The following is a 19,129-nucleotide window of genomic DNA, read 5'->3' on the forward strand; positions in this document are numbered from 1 at the left end:
TTGGCTAGAATTATAAATCTTTCAGGATAATGTTAATTATCTCATGTTTATAAAAACCTTTGGTAGGGAGTTTACACACATACATGTAATTACATATATATATGTATGCATATAATGAAAATGAAGAATAATCCTTTTTACTAAATATCCTTTTAATAAGTTAGTAACTTTAAAACTAAAGAATGCATGAGAGAAAATCATGTGAGTTCCTTGGTGGTAAAAATATTGGGAAGCACATGATTTTCAGGCCTCTATCTTCTACTTATGAATATATGATTAGCAAGACTATATACACTATTGCAAGACTGTGAGAAGGAGAGTATGTAAAACTGGATGTAAAATCAATACAGACCTTAAAAATCAAAGAACTATGTTCTCCTAGCTATTATCACAATGGAAAGACCTCTAAGGAGAAATTATTTAAATTTAATTAAATGGCAGCTGAGCTAGTATATTTCAATAGTACTTATATCCATGACTTTGACTGAATCTCTAATTTAAAGCTGCCAGCATAGAAGAAACAGCAGAGTGAATTTGTCTATTCCTCAAAGTGGGGATCAGGAAAAGTATGTTCCAGGCATACCGGGAGACATTAAAGAAACTTTGAAGACTGCCTTCAAGCTTGGTGCCAAGTTACTCTTTTTGGTAAATGTTCTTTTTTATTTTATCTCTTGCCTTATGGCTGAGAGTTAGGGCTGAAGGTGCAGCCAGCACTCATCACTGCATTCCTGACACTGCACAAAACTTCCCTCCTTGATTATTTGCTTAATGCAAGCTTTTCACTTTCTTGCCATTCCCTCTCAAGTTCTGAAGGCTTTTTTCTGAACATGGTTTATTTGTGGTTGGTACCTGAGACCTGAGAGAAATCTTACTTCTTGCTGAGTGCTGGCCTGGATTCACGAATTCTGCTTGCTCATGAGCTGGCTGAAGCTGATAACAAAACACAACACACAGGCTCTGGGATCTGAACTATAAAAATCTTCGACCTGAATTTCCAAAGGTTCATGAATAATAGAATCAGGCAACTCACTACACAAACTCACTATACACTATCCATTTTATGAATCAAATTGAAAAGCAAAATAGGGTAAGATTTACAATCATTATAAATAAATTTGTTCTTGAAAATCATATTGATGACACGACATGTATTGCCCTTCTAAAACAGTATCGGGATTATAGCAAATCTGTCTTGCACACTCTCCAAATAATTTCTATACTGCCATTAAACACCTTCCCCTCTTCCAATGATCATACTTTCTGGTATAACATTTTCAAATTTTCTTCTTTAATATTAGATTTTAAGAACCACAATAAAATAAAATATTCATAAACGTTTGACATTCATTCCTCACCAATAAATCACAGTATATAAAAATACCATTCACTTCTCTCAATTGCCACTATTACATCCCTGGTTGAGGCCGTCATCATTACCTGGTTCACTTTAGGAGGCTGGTCCTTACTGGCTTACTAACCTACCAGCTTCTTTTTTAAGACAATGTTACTATACTGATTAATTCTTTCTATAAGATTCTCTTCACACGTCTGAAATCAAAAACTTCTATAAAGATTTATAAATTTCCACATTAGCTGGCTTATGCCTATTTCTGCATCTGCTGTGTCTCTATTTGAGTTAACTTTGATCTGAGACCCTCACCATCCCTAACCTACTTTCCTGCTTTCGGCACTTTGCACTAGCTTCCCATTTGTTCCATCACTTTTTGATACACTTCATCTTAATGTGCTTCCTGAATTAAAGCATAAGTTCCATGACAGCAAAGACAATGTTGCTTTTCTCACAATTTTGTACGGGACCTGAATTTATATTTGACATTCCGTAGATGTTCAGGAAATAATAGTTAAATAAATGAGTGAAAATCCAGTTAAGTATGGATTCTAAATACCATCACTGCATTTAAGGGAGAAGGAAAGGTATACCTACATGTGTTTCATTTTCCCAGTATCGCAGAATTTAGGACTTTGATCCAGTATTAATTCTGTGGTAATACACTGTCTTTCATAGACTCTTACTGCTTATTTTATAAAGAAGCCAGCCCCGTAAATTAACCGGGAATTAACTGCACATGTTTTTTTAATATCTAAAATACCTTGATGCTTTTTCAGTCATTGAATTTTCTCATTTGATTTATGCTGAGAGAAACTACCAAGGGAATAAAAACTAATATATCCTTTGGCACATTTAGAGGATAATTCAATTAATAATTTCATAGATCCACCTCTACTGCATGTTCATTCATAGGCAGAATCAGCTATGGCAATTAACTGGACTCAGTCCATGTACCATGGGAATTCTAGAAGCTACATGGAATACTAAATTAGATGTCTGCTTATTGCCAATTAACCAACCATAGTGTTGGATGTGCATTTTCAGTACCACATTTGAACACCAAGTTATGCATAAATTTCAGCATATTTTATGACCCTGGAGTCATAAGTGTCATATGAAGATAATGCCTATATAGGACTTCTTAGCATACATTGGGTTTCTCTTTAATTTGACTGATATTAGTGATATAATTATTACTGATAATAAGAAAACCTTGATTATAAGTACAGTGAATATTCTACTACTATTCTTTTTCTTGTCTTAATATTTCTCTTCCTTAAAACATACATAAATATACTAATAAAAGTATTTTACTACCTATGGTTAATTTTTTCCTCTATGGCTACTTTATATAATTGAATTTTGCATAAAGCTACAGTATTTTAAGGACTATGTTTTTATTGTGCACAATTTTACATAGAAATTTAGGAAACAAAGCTTAAGTGGATCTCTTTTGTAAAATTTCTGAGTTGTCAAAAGAAGAATGATTGGTCATACGGATATAGCAGTGTTAAAATTGTTTTATAAGTAACGATAATGTTAGTTTCTTCAGAATCTGATTTAACTGTAGCACATTCTGTAGTTTATATAATTTGTGCTTATTGATGTCAAACAATTTTGGAGTTTGTCACTACTATTAGAATTGAAAAGAAAGCCCTATCAGGTTAAAAGTACATTGTTTCATCTAGTGATTCAATTTGATGTCTAGGTTATTAATTTTATATGCAGTAAGTTTAATTCCTTTCATGAACTTACCAAACACTGATGACCTAAAAAATTTCAAAAACAAACTAAAACATTTTCATTGTTAATCTAAAAGTGCATGATTGTTCAGTCTAGAATGTTGCTTATTATATGCATCAAAGAATGTCTGGGTCACAATAATGGAAAACAAAAAAGAAAACTTTTAGTATTATTGCCATAATATAATAACAATAATAATAGCAACATTAGAAATAATAATGATGATAACAGTTAACATGGTGTTTATGACCTGTCAAGCAATGTTTAAGCATGTTATGTAATGAGCAGATTTAATTGCAATTACATTAGGTATCATCATCACTATTTTACCTTTATATTTATTGCCTCTTAATTGAGAGGCTGAAATGTGGGGAATTACGTAAAACTCTTCTATCTTCCTTTAAGTGTCTTGAATAAAATTGGTATCAAATTGTCACATATTTTTAAAGTTCAAGTAACCATGGTATTATTTATATTTATTTATTTATTTATTTATTTATAAGATTTATTTGAGAGAGAGAGCGAGCAAATGTGAACAAGTGGAGGGAGGGGCTGAGGGAAAGGCTCTCAGGCAGAGTCCCTGCTGAGTGTAAAATGCAAGGTGGGGTTGGATCTCATGACCCTGAGATCTTGACCTGAAATGAAATCAAGTCAGCAGCCCAAATGACTGAGCCACCCAGCAGCCCCCATAGTATTATTTAATTGGACTTACATCACAGTTTCCTTCTGCTTAACTACTGTTTACATTGACATATATTATATATATATATATATATTTAAAGCTTTTATTTATTTATTTGTCAGAGAGAGAGAGAACACAAGCGGGGGAGTGGCAGGCAGAGGGAGAAGCAGACTCCCTGAGCACAGAGCCAGGTGTGGGACTTGATCTAGGACTCAGGGATCATGACCCAAGCCGCAAGCAGAAGCTTAAGCAACTGAGCCACCCTGGCATCCCTATATTTTATATTTTTAATATGCATTTGATTAGAACACTTTTTTATTTAGAGATGATAAACTATTTTTTAAAAAGTATTTTTATATAACAAAGCAATATATATTTTTTAAAGATTTTATTTATTTATTTGAGAGAGAGAGAATGAGAGATAGAGAGCACGAGAGGGAAGAGGGTCAGAGGGAGAAGCAGACTCCCCGCTGAGCAGGGAGCCCGATGTGGGACTCAATCCCGGGACTCCAGGATCATGACCTGAGCCGAAGGCAGTCGCTTAACCAACTGAGCCACCCAGGCGCCCACAAAGCAAAATATTTTAAATCAAATGGAATAAAAGTAATTCAAGTATGATTGGAAATGAATCATGTGTGATATATTTTCAGAACACTGCATCATAGTAAACAAAAACAAAAAATGTACAACCTCTCCTAAACTAATATTGACATGGATCTCTATCTTTAGCTTTTTTTTTTTTGAGTTAAAAAATGTGCATTCTTTTTTGTGTTTCCCTAGGGTCACTATACTGTCTAGCATACAGTAAGCATTAAATAAATATTAATTTAATGAGTGAATATGGCAATAAGTATCAAGCAGCTGGTACTATCCTATTATGTTCAAAATTTGTATTACCAATAATCAACAGTTTTATAATAATATTATTGGATTTAAGAAGTAGAAAAATTAAATCAAAATAATATTGAGAGGTGCCACGGTCGCTCAGTTCGTTTAGCATCTGCCTTAGGCTCAGGTCATGATCTCAAGGTCCTGGTATTGAGCCAGCATCAAGCTCTCTGCTCAGTAGGGAGTCTGCTTTGCCCTCTAGCTTTCCCTCTGTGCTCTCTCTCTAATAAATAAATAAAATCTTTAAAAATAATAATAATATTAAAACAAGAACACATTTTAAACCATAGTCTGAATGAAAAATACCCACTGCTAACAAAGATTTTATCAAGGAAGCATTTTTTTCCTTTTATGTTTATTTTAACTTATTTTATTGTAAATTTGATTAAATAGGTAACCAGTAGTTTCTCAATCACCTACAATTTTAATTCAGGCAGGTGAACAAATCTGGGAAGGGCTTTTGATTTTGCTTTCCCAAAATAAATCTCTAAATTTAGAAAAAATATTTAAATATATCTATTACATACCTAAATAGCTTTGGGACTTTCCAGAGAGCTTCTGGAAAGTCATAAATGTGTGTTTCTTTTACTTCCTTTTTTCTTCCCACTTTAGAAAAAGATGTTAGGAATAATTGGCTTTGGCTTTGTGCATATTATGTTATAGTGGAATCATTTCTACTCATTCTAGGAAAGAATATTTCATTGTGCGAATCAAACAATTTTAAATAAAATTTTAAAATAAATGTGTACATATTCAAGTGAAATTATTATCTTGGTTTACTAGGATATGATCTGGAATTTTTATATGTCTAATTTTTATTCTTGGATAGAAATCTAAAATAACACTCTTTTAAAAAATAATTAAAATAAGCAATCATGTGACATGTTGCTCAGGCAAGAAAAATGGTTAAATCAATTGTTAGCATTGATGACTCATAAGTACTGGGAATAAAAATTCATCACATTATGAAATCTGGGGAAATCACAGAAAAAATAAAAGTATCAAAAATTAGAATACTTTTTATGGTGTTGGGCTGACTACATTGATAATTGCTCTTATAATCTTTAGAAGACTTTTTGGCAATCCCAAGATAGATCAAAGGTTTCCTAAACAAAGAGGATTATCACTGAATTACTTGTACCTAACAAGTAACATTTTAAATCCTGTTACATAGGCAGCATTTTAAGATAGCAAGAGTGATAAAAATAATTATTGTAAAGAGGTGAATTACTCTTATCAAGCCTTCATCTTCATCAGAAGGGTATAAATGGTTCCTCCTAGAGCAGAGAGGACATTTCACTCCTGAGGACCCAAAACATATGAAATAAAGTAATCTATATGAGTAAATGTAGTAAGGCAAATGAGTCACATTAAGTTTTTGAAATTGTATGGATACAAAATCAATATTATCTGATCTTAGATTCTACTTCTTCTAAATATTATGATGATATTACATTTCTAAGAGGATTTTGTGTGTTCTTTTCTATTAGCTCATTTGTATAGTCTCTATGACACATTTTTTAATAATAATTGCATTAATGTTATTTTATGATAGTTTCTAAGCTGATTCATATAAGTAGAGTCCAGCTTCCTAGATATATTGCAATATTTGTATATCCCTTCAATCATTTTGCATCTTTGAAAAGCACTAATGATATACTACTTCTAATGTTATACAATAAATGTTATGAACCTGAGTAATTATTATGAAAGTTATTAAATGAAGATACAAAAATACCATTTACTTCTTTAACATCTTTAAAATAACATAGTGAAAATTATGTCGGTTTTTCTTATTCAGTATGTGATAATACAATTCTGAAGCAATTTAGAGAAAATGTAAATATACATGTTTTCACAAACTTGAATATCATTTTAAAATGGTCTTTCATTCACAGATACACACTTCTGAAATGGCTTGTTTTATGCAGCAGATATTTGCTCCAAAAGCCCTTCCAAAGGGAGTGCATTCCCCTGTTGGATTGGTGATAGGCTTAGCCACCTGACTTTCTGGATGTGACCTGAGTAGACACCTGAAATCAGCTTTTGTTATGGGGCTTGTTCTCTCGTGCCTCTGCCATTGCCATGAAACTCCTGTAGCTGTCACCTCTTCCTGGCTACAAGTGTTACTGGACCCATAGCATGGAGGTAAGCCTTGCTGCTTGACACAAAGCTCCCTATAGAAAGTCAGGCTGTGTCAGCTGGTTCCAGTTGAGCATGGAAGTGCCGCTGAATTTTGGGGTGCTTATTATGTACGATTTTTGTGGTGTTAGCTGCTGATGCATCTCACCGCATTGCTCTATTTTCTTCTCCTTGGCCCTTTTCACTATCCCATATTATAGATTTTGCTACTTTGTTTGTTTAGTATCTGTTTTCCTTGCTAGAGGGTAAGGCTCATAAAGTCATTTTTGCTTGCTTAGTTTAATTCTCTATACTCAACACCTGGAAAAGTGCTTGGTTTGTAGTACATGCCTAATAAATACTGTTGAATGAAAAAATATATAATTAAGATTCTAACCTCAGCATGCCTAAATTCATAAAATAATAAGTTTAGATCCATCTCTCCCTCTTTACCAATCAGGAAATTGAAATTTCGATAATTTAAATGACTAATCTCCTAGGATTAGATCCAACAGATTCATTAAAATCTAAGGATAGCTGCTAATACTATGACATTCTAATATTATTTTTGTAAAGCCCAATATATTAGAAAACTACTATTTAGTTTAAATCATCACAAACAAAGCTGACTTCAGTCAGTGGTTAGGTACCAAGAGTACATAGATAATATTAGGAAAAACTTGTCCTTGCCACTGTTCCACTGAAATTAAAGAATGAAAGGATTTATGGCCACAGAATTCTGGCTGGTTGGATTCAAGTTGTTGGACTGGACTTTTTCAAGAATCGATAACCATAACTTTTGGTGGCCATGCTATTGTGGACTAAAGTGTAAAGTAGCAAACCCAATAAGGTAAATCTACTGGCACCTCTGACCACGTCCTAAGGAAGAGGAGGAAGGTGGAGAAGCACTGTTATGAACTGAATGCTGTGCCTTATCCCCACCAAATTCACATGTAGCAACCCTACTCCCCAATATAAAGGCATTGGGAGGCATGGCCTCTGGGAGGTGATGAGGAGCAGATGAGGTCATAAGGGTGGAACTCTCGTGAATGGGATCAGTGCCCTATAAGAGTCAGGAGAGGGCATTGTTCCTGGGGTCTGCTCTCCATCCTATGGGGACAGAAATAGAAGCCACAGTCTGCACCAGAACCCCACCATGCTGGCTCCCTGATCATGGGCTTCCAGCCTCTAGAACCATGCAAAATAAACTTCTGTTGTTTATAAACCACCCAATCTACGGCACTTTGTTCTAGCAGCCTGAAGGGACTAAGACAAGCTGTAAGCATTCGGCCACAAGGTCTTAGCGTATCTTTCAGGATCTTCAAGACAGTAAAACTCAATGAATGAAGTCTGTGAAGTCTTGGTATGATGTGATCTTGGTGGGCAGCTTCACTCTGTGAAGTTCTAGTTCACTAGCTCCAACTCTCCGTGATCTCTGTCAAATCCAGAAAGCTCACTGCTATGGACTGAATGTTTGTGTATCCTCCCCAACCCACCCCAAATTAATAGGCTGAAGGCCTAATCTTTAAGCTGATAGGATTTGGAGGTGGGGACCTTTGGAGGTAATTAGTTGTAGATGAAGTCATAAGAGTAGAATCCCATCATGGGATTAATGCCCTTAAGGAAAGACGAAGAGATAGGAAGTGTCTCTGTGTACTTGCGTCAAGGAAAGGCCATGTAAGGACGTAACCAGAAAAAGGCTCTCACCAATAACCTGACCACACTGGCATCCCGATCTTGGACTTCCAGACTGCAGAACAGTGAGAAATAAATGCTTGTGTTTAAGCCATTCAGTCTACGATATTTTGTTATCGCAGCTCAAATTAAGACACTCACTTGCTAGGGAGAACTGGGATTTCTGGGGCAAGGTCTTCAAGCCAGAGGAAGGACAGAAAGCTGTGGCAAACTGGAGGCAGAGCTCACTATTTCTCAGCAGTTAAGTTAAGCAGGTGCCAAGAGGCAGTGATAAATCCAGTAGTTATACAATATGACTACTGTTATTTCTTTGATATTTGTTTGTTCATCGTCATAATCTCTGAAGTACGTTTGAACAAAATGATTTAATTTGAATCAAATGATATCTATCAGAGATAGACAAAAATGTGATAAGACTAGAATAACTGATGATACCTTTACATGAGGAGCATGGTATTTCAAATTTCCCCAGGGGACACATGCAAATTTGGGGTTAAAAAATACACCTGAGCAGTAAAAGATTTTTCAGCTTTTCTTTTAATATTCTATTCTTATCTTCTGCATCTAGAGATAAGATTTATATTTCTCTCAGATACTGTCCTTGAAATTATCATACTGGATATAAAATCTAAACAGTTGTTAGCATTAGAACCAACTTATTTCTAAATGTGAACCATCTTCTTTAAAGTCTGAACAGCTTAAATGTATTATGTATTATGGTGAGTATAAAAGTTAGGATCATAAGACAATATTTCAATCGCAGATATAAATGTGTCCACTATGACCAAGAAGTCTTTCTAATTCCAAAGTATTTAGTAAGATTATTTCTTAAATATTCAAAATGCTGTTTGCATCTTATTTACCTTATCCTGGACATGCGGCAGATCATGCTACGAGCATCACTGTTATCTTGAGATTGTGAAATGTGAAGAAAGAATTATGTGATCAAGCAAAGATGTATCAATTCTATGGAAGGCATGTAAATAATGGAAGTAATGTGAGTCTGTTGTAAGATTAATTAATATTGCCACATCCTTAAAAGGTTTCTCATATTCCTAATGCTTTCACACCACAGAAGAAAATGCATGTAAATATTGCTATTATGTCTAACAAATAAAAGCAGGTGCAGAGATCTGGATGAGAAATAAAATGTAAATGAAAAATTCAATATTTCTTAACATGCATTGTCATCATGTAACTGTTAAATTAAATTTATCACATAAAATAATTAAGTCTAATTAACAGGTAATATGCAATGAGTAGATTGTCACAATACTTAATGATATTCTAATTTTAATCAAATGTACTATGTAATCGGTGTTTATTGCATTAAACCACATATCACATGCCTGTTATCTCCTTTGTTTTATAAATTGGAACTTTAGTTCAACCTATGTTTCTTAGAAAGGGTAATTCCTTTGAAATGTTGAAAATGAACTGTCAGGCAGCCAAGAAATCTGCTTCAGAGGAAACATAAAAGAGGTTTTGAATTTTTAAAAAAGGGGGTTTAATCTAAACACCTTAACTTTAGCGCTAGTACAGTAAATATGGTTGGTATCAATTATAAATGCCTTGATTGTTTCTCACTCTTTTTTAGAAATAAGAGACTGTAGCTGCTTGAGTCAGGCAGTGAAGATTGTTCTGGTCAGTGTTTTATGACATTGTGTTTTATGACATTGCGTCTGTGGTTTTCATAGTTCCTCTACTGTTTTTGATTTAAAGATGCAGAATATAAATATTCTTACCATTTCTAACTTGTAAATATCTATTTACAAAAATAACTTCTCATAGCATTGCATGTCAGGTTCTAAAAGTTTCAATGGTATTATAAATTAGCTGCTAAATAAAACATCCTATCTTATAAAAACATAGTCTTTAATTACCAAGAAATAAGCTTATTAGATAGCTTCAGTACTTATTATTGGTGCAATATCCAATCAAAATTTCTACTAATATGAAGGAATATAAGATTTTTTATTACAATGGTGGTATCATAAATGTAAAAAAAAGTTCAAAATTTCATAATAAAATTACTCTACAAAGGAAATAATTGAAAAGGTCCAAATTTAATAATAAAATTACTCTAATTTACAAGGAAAATAATTGAAAGAAAAAAGCAGGCTGACTAAATTTTAAATGATGACCATGGTTACATATTCCAAATGATCATTTAACGCTACCCCAAAATAATGCTAACTGTAGACAAATGATACCATTGTGCCATTTCCTCTATTTCTATCACAAGAATAAAATCTGAACTTTAGCAATTAATGAAATTAAGGTTAATAATTATGTTAATTTCTATTTAAGTAAAATTCATCTCTCATCAGCATATTTACATAACTTAGCATAAATGAATTTTCCACCATCTTTTTCATCAACTTTAAGCATTTTTATATTCAGTTTTAATAAATTATATTATCCATAAGGTAATAATCTCATAAACATATCACAGAGAAGAGGTTAGCCACATGGATGGGCAAAATTTTATCATGCTAAAGCTAGAATTTATTCTGAAACATAGTATAAAGTTGGAAAAGTGGGCTAGGCTCCCAACATATTTTATATTGTCCTGGAATTCATCAGTAATTTTAATTGTGAAAAATAAAGAATTCTCTTTAAGGTATATGAAGAAAAACCATAAAAATTTGGATTAATCAAAGAGGAAGCTAGACTTCTAGAGACTTACAAATAATTTGTAATGGCTATTAAAATCATATTCATCATGAGGAGAAAACAAGAGGAGACATCTTATATGTAGCATCCATGTGTAGGTTAGAACCACAGGAAGAACTCCTTTCAGTTGGAGATTTAAAAAAAAAAAAAGAATGGAAAATGTCAGTGGAATGCACAATTAAATGTGTTTATTCATCATAAAATATAAGACATTTTGTTTTGTTTTACATAAAATTTAGCCTTTATCAGAATTATCTCTCTATAGATGAAGGATGCCATTAAAAACTTTGAACATCTAATTCTAAACCTCAGCTAAAGCTTTCCTGTCTCTTAATTTAAAATCTGAAATGAGGGGCGCCTGGGTGGCTCAGTCGTTAAGCGTCTGCCTTCAGCTCAGGTCATGATCCCAGGGTCCTGGGATGGAGCCCCACATCGGGCTCCCTGCTCCGCGGGAGGCTTGCTTCTCCCTCCCTGACTCCCCCTGCTTGTGTTCCCTCTCTCGCTGTCTCTCTCTCTCTGTCAAAAAATAAAAATCTTTAAAAAAATAAAAAATAAAATAAAATCTGAAATGATTTACACATGGAGAACTTAATACACTTTTCAGGATAATTAAGGTGTGTGTAGAGATAAATGAAAATGACTGCACAGAAGACTGATTTACTGAAAGGAAAAAAAGAAACTTAACTTCTTTTTAGGACTTTGCATTTTAAATAATCTTTGATTGGTGTAATGCTTTATTCGAGAATATATGATTTATAAAAAATAAAAACCCAAAAAAGAAATTTGAAAAAAAGTAAAAGGCAGAAATATACTAAAAACTCTAAAAACTGAAATTAAAACATTCGTATCTTGATTCCAGAGACTAGGGAAACCAAATATTTTTATGATTTAAGTTTGTATGAAGAATAGAATATATAGAAATTTCTGCTTCCATAATGGCAGTATAAATTTGTGATTTGTCCATCTCCTCTGCTGGTAATGATTAAAAGTTCTAGAGATGACACAAATTAAAAAAAAATACAAAACAATAGCAAAAGTCACAACCTAAGGCTTCTGTAGAGTAAATAAAATCAAGGAGATTGTGGAAGGGAATTAACATTGATGTCCCACTTCTTTTTCTCTCTCATGACTTTGTCTAGAGGGCAGGCCATAGTTGGGGTGCTGCACCGTGATACTAGAGCTAAAATATATCCGGAAGTACAACAGTTTCTTGGAAGAAGCCAATACAGGATGAGCAGGAAGGGGGCAATCCCAAATAGGGATCATAGAAGGAGATGCCATAATTCTTCATATAAGCCACAGAAATCAGCCTAAGTCCTGAGCTTTGAATGCATGGGACAGGCACAAATTTGCATAACAAAGACTTTAAGAAGTTAATTGAGATTTGAGTCACCATTATAGTAGGCAACAAAGAATTGAGAAGTGAATATCTGCTTAATACACTTTTTCCAGATGTTTGTCAAAAGTCTTAGAGTCTGCACAACATAATAATTATAGTATCCAGGACTCATACCAACATTTCTTGACATCCAATGAACCAGAAGAATATGATCAATTCTAAAGAGAAAAGACAATCAACAAATGCATTCCAAGATGACCCAGACGTTGATTCTATCAGATTTTAGATTTATAGATTTTGGAGCGGTTATTCTAACTATGCTCCATGAGATAAGGGACAGCATACATAAAATGAGTAAGAATAAAAAAAGTCAGCAGAGAAACAAAAAATATAAAACAGAACAAAATCAGAAATTCAGGAAAAAAATTAATATCTTTAAAAAAAGAACTCACTGATTGGGCTTAGGAGCATAAAGGAGATGGTGGGATAAAAGGTCGGTTAATTTGAAGAGAAAACTGCAGATATTATCTAATCTAAATAACAGTGAATAGTTAAAATATGTAAAACTGAACAGTATCTCAGGGATTTTTTAGATAATTCCAAAAGGTCTAACATGCATAAGCAAAGAAAGCCCTAGAGATGAGAAAGAGACCGAGAAAGAACTAATAATTGAAGAAATTGTGTCCAAAAATGCTCAAATAGATTGACAAATATAAATTTACAGATTTAAGAAACTCAGTACACCCCAAACAGGAAAACTCAAAGAAAACTGTATCTAACACATTCCAATCAAAACAATGAGTAATAAGATAAAGGAAGTAACCTGAAAGCAGCTAGTGAATAATGACATGTGGCATACGAGGAATTCACAATTCAAATTATCATGAATTTCTCATCAGAAACCAAGGAGGTTAGAAGATAGTGGAACTAAACCGTTGAAAAAATGTCAACCCAGAATTCTTTCCAGGAAAAAAAACAGAATCCTTCAGGAATGATGAGGAGAATATTTCCAGATTGGAAAAAAAAAATACAATCTATCCCTAACACATATGCTCTAAAATTAATGGAGAAGAAATCTCTTCAGGCTGAAGGACTATAATATCAAAAAGAAATTGGATCTTTAGGGATGAAAAAAGAGCAAAATAAATGGTAAATGGATAAGTAAATTAAAATATTTTCTCTTCAGTTCCTAAAAATATGTATGACTCTCCAATACAAAATTTATCATAATATCTGGTGAGATTTCAATGAATGTAGATGTAATACATATGAAATCAACAATAGAAAGATCAGCGGTGGGGCAGGTGTAAAGGGATCTATATAGTTGCGAAGTTTCTCTACTTAATATAAGGTATCAAAATATTAGCTCTATATAAGACTGTGAAATGTTAGGTTTGTGTATTATAATTCCTATAGAATCACTTGAGCAAAACAATACCAAAAATATATTGCCAACATACAAATTAAAATAAATCATTAAAATCTCACATAACTCAAAATAATGCAGAAAAATCAAACAGAACACGAAAAAAAAAGAGGGGGAAAAGCAGAAAACAAAATTTTATACCTGAAGGAGACTATATTAATAACACCATTCAGTTTAATATTCTAGCCTATGAACTATGGACAAAAATATAGTCCAAGGACCTCTTATACATATATTTACAGTTAAGAATGATTTTCACATTTTTAATCATTTGTAAGAGAGAAATGCACAAGATTTTAAGATAGTTTGTAGGTGACAGGGACCATATAAGGAAAATTTAAAGTATTTATTACCTGGCCCATTTATTGCTGATCCCTACTTTAAACACTTTAATTTTAAGTTAGAGATTGACAGAATAAATGAAAAAGCAATATTCTGTCATATGCTGCCTAAAAAGACACAATTTAATTTCACATAAAAATATAGCTAGGTGGAAAGTAGATAAATGGAAAAGGGTATATAAACATTAAGCATAGGGAGGTATGAGTAGTTATCTGAATATTATATAAAATATATTAAGGCAAATGTTTAGTGGAGAAAATAAAAAATAATTCATGAGAAAGATATATGTGGGAGAGAGAGCAATGACCTCCACCCCCCCCCACCAAAGATATTCACATCATAATCTCTGGAACCTGTAAGCATGTTATTTTACATGGCAAAAGGAACTTTGCAGCTGTGATAAAGTTAAAGATGTTGAGTTGAGAAGAATATCCTGGATTATCTAATGTATGGATACAATTATCTCATGTAAGGAAAAGTCAGAGACAAAGAAGATATGAGAAAAGTAGCAGAATTAGAGTGGGGTAATGTGAGAGAGACTCCATCTGCCTTTGCTGGCTTTTTAAAGATGGAAGAGGACCAAGAGCCAAAAAATGTGGGCAGATTCTAGAAGCTGAAACGGACAGAAAACAATCTCCCCTAGAGCCTCCACAAAGGAACACAGTCCTCCCGACATTTCATTCCAGTGAAAATCATTTTGAACCTCTGACCTTCAGAACTGAAAGATAACGTATTTATGTTGTTTCCAGCAATTAAATTTGTTGTCACCGGTTTTAGCAGAAATAGAAAACTAATACAACATACAAGCTATAAATGTTCATGGCCTCTTGAGCCTAAAGATATATGATGCAAAAATCAACAGGATTAAAGTGAGAGAGAAATGTTCACATCATGGTAGAGAGTTTTAACACCTCTCACTCTGATAAAACAGCTATACAAAAAAAGTAAAGACAGAAGATTTAAACAACACTGTCACCTCCCTCTATCTAAATGACATTTATAGAACACAGCATTCTATGACTGCAGAATACACCTGCTTCTCATACACACTGTGTAGTTACTGAGATAGATCAGATGCTGGGACATATATCTCAATAAATGAAAAAGAATAAAAAAATCACACAATGGGGTATTTTTGAGCAAAACTAAATTACATTAGAAATAAAATAACAGCAAAATATCTAGGAAAACATTAAATACCTGGGGATTAAATCCTTACAAAAAACTATGGACCAATGATGAAATCACGAGAAAAATTAGAAAATATTTTCAACCATTTGAATGACAACAAAAATACAACATACCATAATTTTGGGGCTGCACTGAAGTATTGTTTAGTGGGAAGTTTAGAGTTTTATATGGTTATATTAGAAAATAAGAAACATCTAAAGTAAACGACCTAATATTTCACTTCAAGAACCTATAACCAAAGATCAAAGCAAGTCCAAAATATATGGAATGGAAATAATGAAAATAAAATGGAAATCAACAAATTAGAAAACAGATTTATATATAAAGAATGTAAATTAACAAAGCCAAAAGCTAGTACTTTGTAAATATCAACAATATTGGCAAATCCTTGGTTAGAAAAAAGAAAGTCTTCTAGAAAATAGTGCTGAATTATTTCGATAGATGTATGAAAAATAATATATATCGACTCCACAAAAATGAATCCAAAATAGATCATAGACTTTAATGCAAAATCTAAATCAACAAAACATTAAAAAGAAAGCCTAGAGGTGCCTGGATAGCTCAGTTGGTTTAGGCTCAGGTTATGATCCCTGGGGTCCTGGGAACCAGCCTCATGTCAGGCTCCCTGCTCAGAGGGGAGTCTTCTTCTCCCTCTCCCTATGCTCCTCCCCACTGCTTGTGCTCTCTCTCCTAAACAAATATATAAAATCTTTAAAAAAAAATAAAGTAAAATAAAATAAAATATAAACAAACAAACAAACAAACAAATAAATAAATAAATAAATAAATAAAATAAAATAAAAAGAAAGCCTAGACATAAATCTTTGTGGTCTTAGGTTAGGTAATGATTTCTTAGATGGAACATGAACAATATCATATATGCATCCAGTTTGAAAAGGTGGACTTGAGCAAAATTAAAATCTTTTGCTCTTCAAAGAAACATATTTATTCCAGATAAAAAGAACAACTATGTCCACGCAATGTTCAAAATGCTCACAAAGGGTTTTCGTAATAGCCCCACACTGACAACAACCAAATGCCCATCAACACGTGACTAAATAAACAAACTCTTTTATCCACACAATGCAAAGACAAGAAAACATTATAAATTTTTGATTCATATTCAACATATCAATGTGTGTTGACTGAAAGTGCTTAGCGAAAAATTAAAATTAAAGTAATGCATGATCCCATCTATATAAAGTTTTGGAAGTACAACTAAATTATAGTGATAGAAAGTAGACTAACGGTTGCCTGAGGAGGAGAGTGAAAGAATAAATGCATTACAAAGGAGCTTGAGAAAATTCTTGGGGGTGATGTAAATGTTTGTCTAGATGATTGTGATAGATTTGCGGGCACATCCATATGTCAAAATTGATCACATTTTGCCCTTTATATATTGGCATTGTACTGTGGTCCAACTATATTTCAATAAGGTTGTCAACAGGGGATATTTATTTTTCTAATTATTTCTACTAAAGAAGAATAAATATTAATTTTTTAAAAAAGGAAAAATTCATCACATGTTCTAAAAGCTATCAATAAAACAAAACAAAAATTATTCTTAAAACAATGGTTTAATAGTTGAAAAAAACTATTTTATTACTTTCAAAATAGTTTTGCCTAGCCAGCTTCTAATCAACAAAAAACAACAATCTCAAGGAATGTTCAAAGAATTTTCATAACATTCTTTTAAAAAGCAAGCTGTTTTTATTATCCTTCCTAAATAAGAGATACTATATAATTTGCTTGTGAGCTTTATTCTAACCATTTACTTCAGAAAATTAAACAGGCTGACCAATGTCTAAACCTTTAAAGCAAAGAGGGAATACCTCTGTGATCAAAAGCAACTTGTACTTTGTTATATCAGTCCTTGAAAAACACAGTGCCTTAAGTATTTTTTTTGTATTAAAGTATTCATGTTATTAAAAGATCACAAGGACATGCAATTTGTACTGCAACATACAATCATGTGTTTACCCCATTATTTTTTACCTTGGTGAAATCACTAATATCCAAAAATCTCATGTCATTTTATATCAGCATTTCACATTATATTGATATTATTCTCCATCGATCACTTTGAAATTTGAATTCAAGTTGAGGTTGATTTAAATCTCCTTTAATCCAGTGTTCTAATAAAGCATGAGCTCTGTTGTATTCATTTTTGGTTCACAATCACTCAGTACCAATTCTAAATCTTAAACAGCTCAATTAAAAGACCCTAGGTTTGATCTAGTATGGCTTTTTAGAATTCTTTTCAATGAGGTTTTAAAACATAGACACAGAAATTATAGATCTTAATTTAGCTTTTTATTTATTTCATAATGAAAACTTAGGTAGGTGTCCATGGAGGGCAATTTAAAAGTTTTAGGACACCTTTGAAGGATGTGGCTATGCTTGAGTAAAAGCATTTTTAAATGGTTAAGTATGATGAAGCCCCAAGAATTTCTTCCTTCAGCCTTCTTAATTTACATATATGGAAACTGAGGTCCCAGGGATGCAGGTCACATAACTAATTAGCACCAATCCTAGCACTGGTATAGTAACCTAATATTGCCTGTATGACCCAGTCTGCTATACTGTGTTTTGGAAACATCGACAATGCTATTTCTCATGAGCTCCACTTTTCTGAGTACCTACAGCAGTGATTTAGTAATAATTCTATGATATGTCAAATAAGCTTTTAAATATTTACAAAATGCAAAGAAAAAAAAAAGCCCTAAGTTTTATTAAGGGAATATGATTCCTACTACATTTTTAGTACGGTGAGAAGACGCTGGGAGTATTCTATGAACTTTCCCTCCAAACTGGTTGGGCAGCTCTAATATAATTCAAGTTTAATTAAATTTTTGCTCATGTAGGTCCACATTAAAGAAAAAGAAAAAATAATAAAGTAAATTTTGGATTAAAATACATATTTTGAATTATAAAATATAAGCAAACATGTTGAAAGTTTGAGAAATATTTATAATTTGCTACAAATGTTGACTTGAAAAAGAAATTTATATATACTAATATGTAACATATTAATATGCATATATATAATATAATGGGAAAATAGTAGAAAACAGTATTATGAAAAAAAGCTAAATAAGTTATTAGCATCACTTCTTCCTCTGTATGTCCTGAATAATATCATGGCATTTTTTGTTTCTTTTTTTTTTTTTGAGATTTATGATGGCAATAAAACAACTTCCTTGGAAGTTCTCTAACTTTAGCAAATGAAATCTATAATTTGTGAAATAATTATTTAATATCCTTCATAATTTGTTTATAATTGTTTAATTGGCCCTTCCATGAATTTCTTAACAAGGACACTTATGAATAGGTAAAATAATATGGATTATTTGTGTCTGTTCTTGAGGAAATATTTGCTTTCTAAAGACATTTTCAACAAGAAAATACATCTTATTTCATAGTTATCACTACATTCTATCAATATTAATGTACTAGAAATTCACCAATAGAAATGCTTTGTCAATAAGAGCATCTTACACACTCCCACTATGATAGTTATGTCTTCTTGAACATCAGAGGATCGCCAACATTGACGATTCCTAAATATTTATTGAAAATAACATTTAATTTCTTCCTTTTTATGAACATATATGTGAAATTATTCTAAAATCTCATTGAGTGATGTAAGGTGGATTGTGCATGTACATTAGTCCT

General features: G+C 32.6%; 1 protein-coding gene across 2 annotated transcripts in view; it reads right to left on the minus strand.

Annotated features, from left to right (window-relative positions):
- The window catches only part of NCAM2 (neural cell adhesion molecule 2), a 519,291-nt gene that overhangs the window by 115,876 nt on the left and 384,286 nt on the right, over nt 1–19,129 (minus strand). The window lies entirely within an intron of this gene.

Source organism: Callorhinus ursinus, unplaced genomic scaffold, assembly GCF_003265705.2.
Source record: "Callorhinus ursinus isolate GAN/ISIS: 27379988/994484 unplaced genomic scaffold, GSC_fseal_2.0 scaffold1, whole genome shotgun sequence".
In the NCBI taxonomy this organism is placed as follows: domain Eukaryota; kingdom Metazoa; phylum Chordata; class Mammalia; order Carnivora; family Otariidae; genus Callorhinus; species Callorhinus ursinus.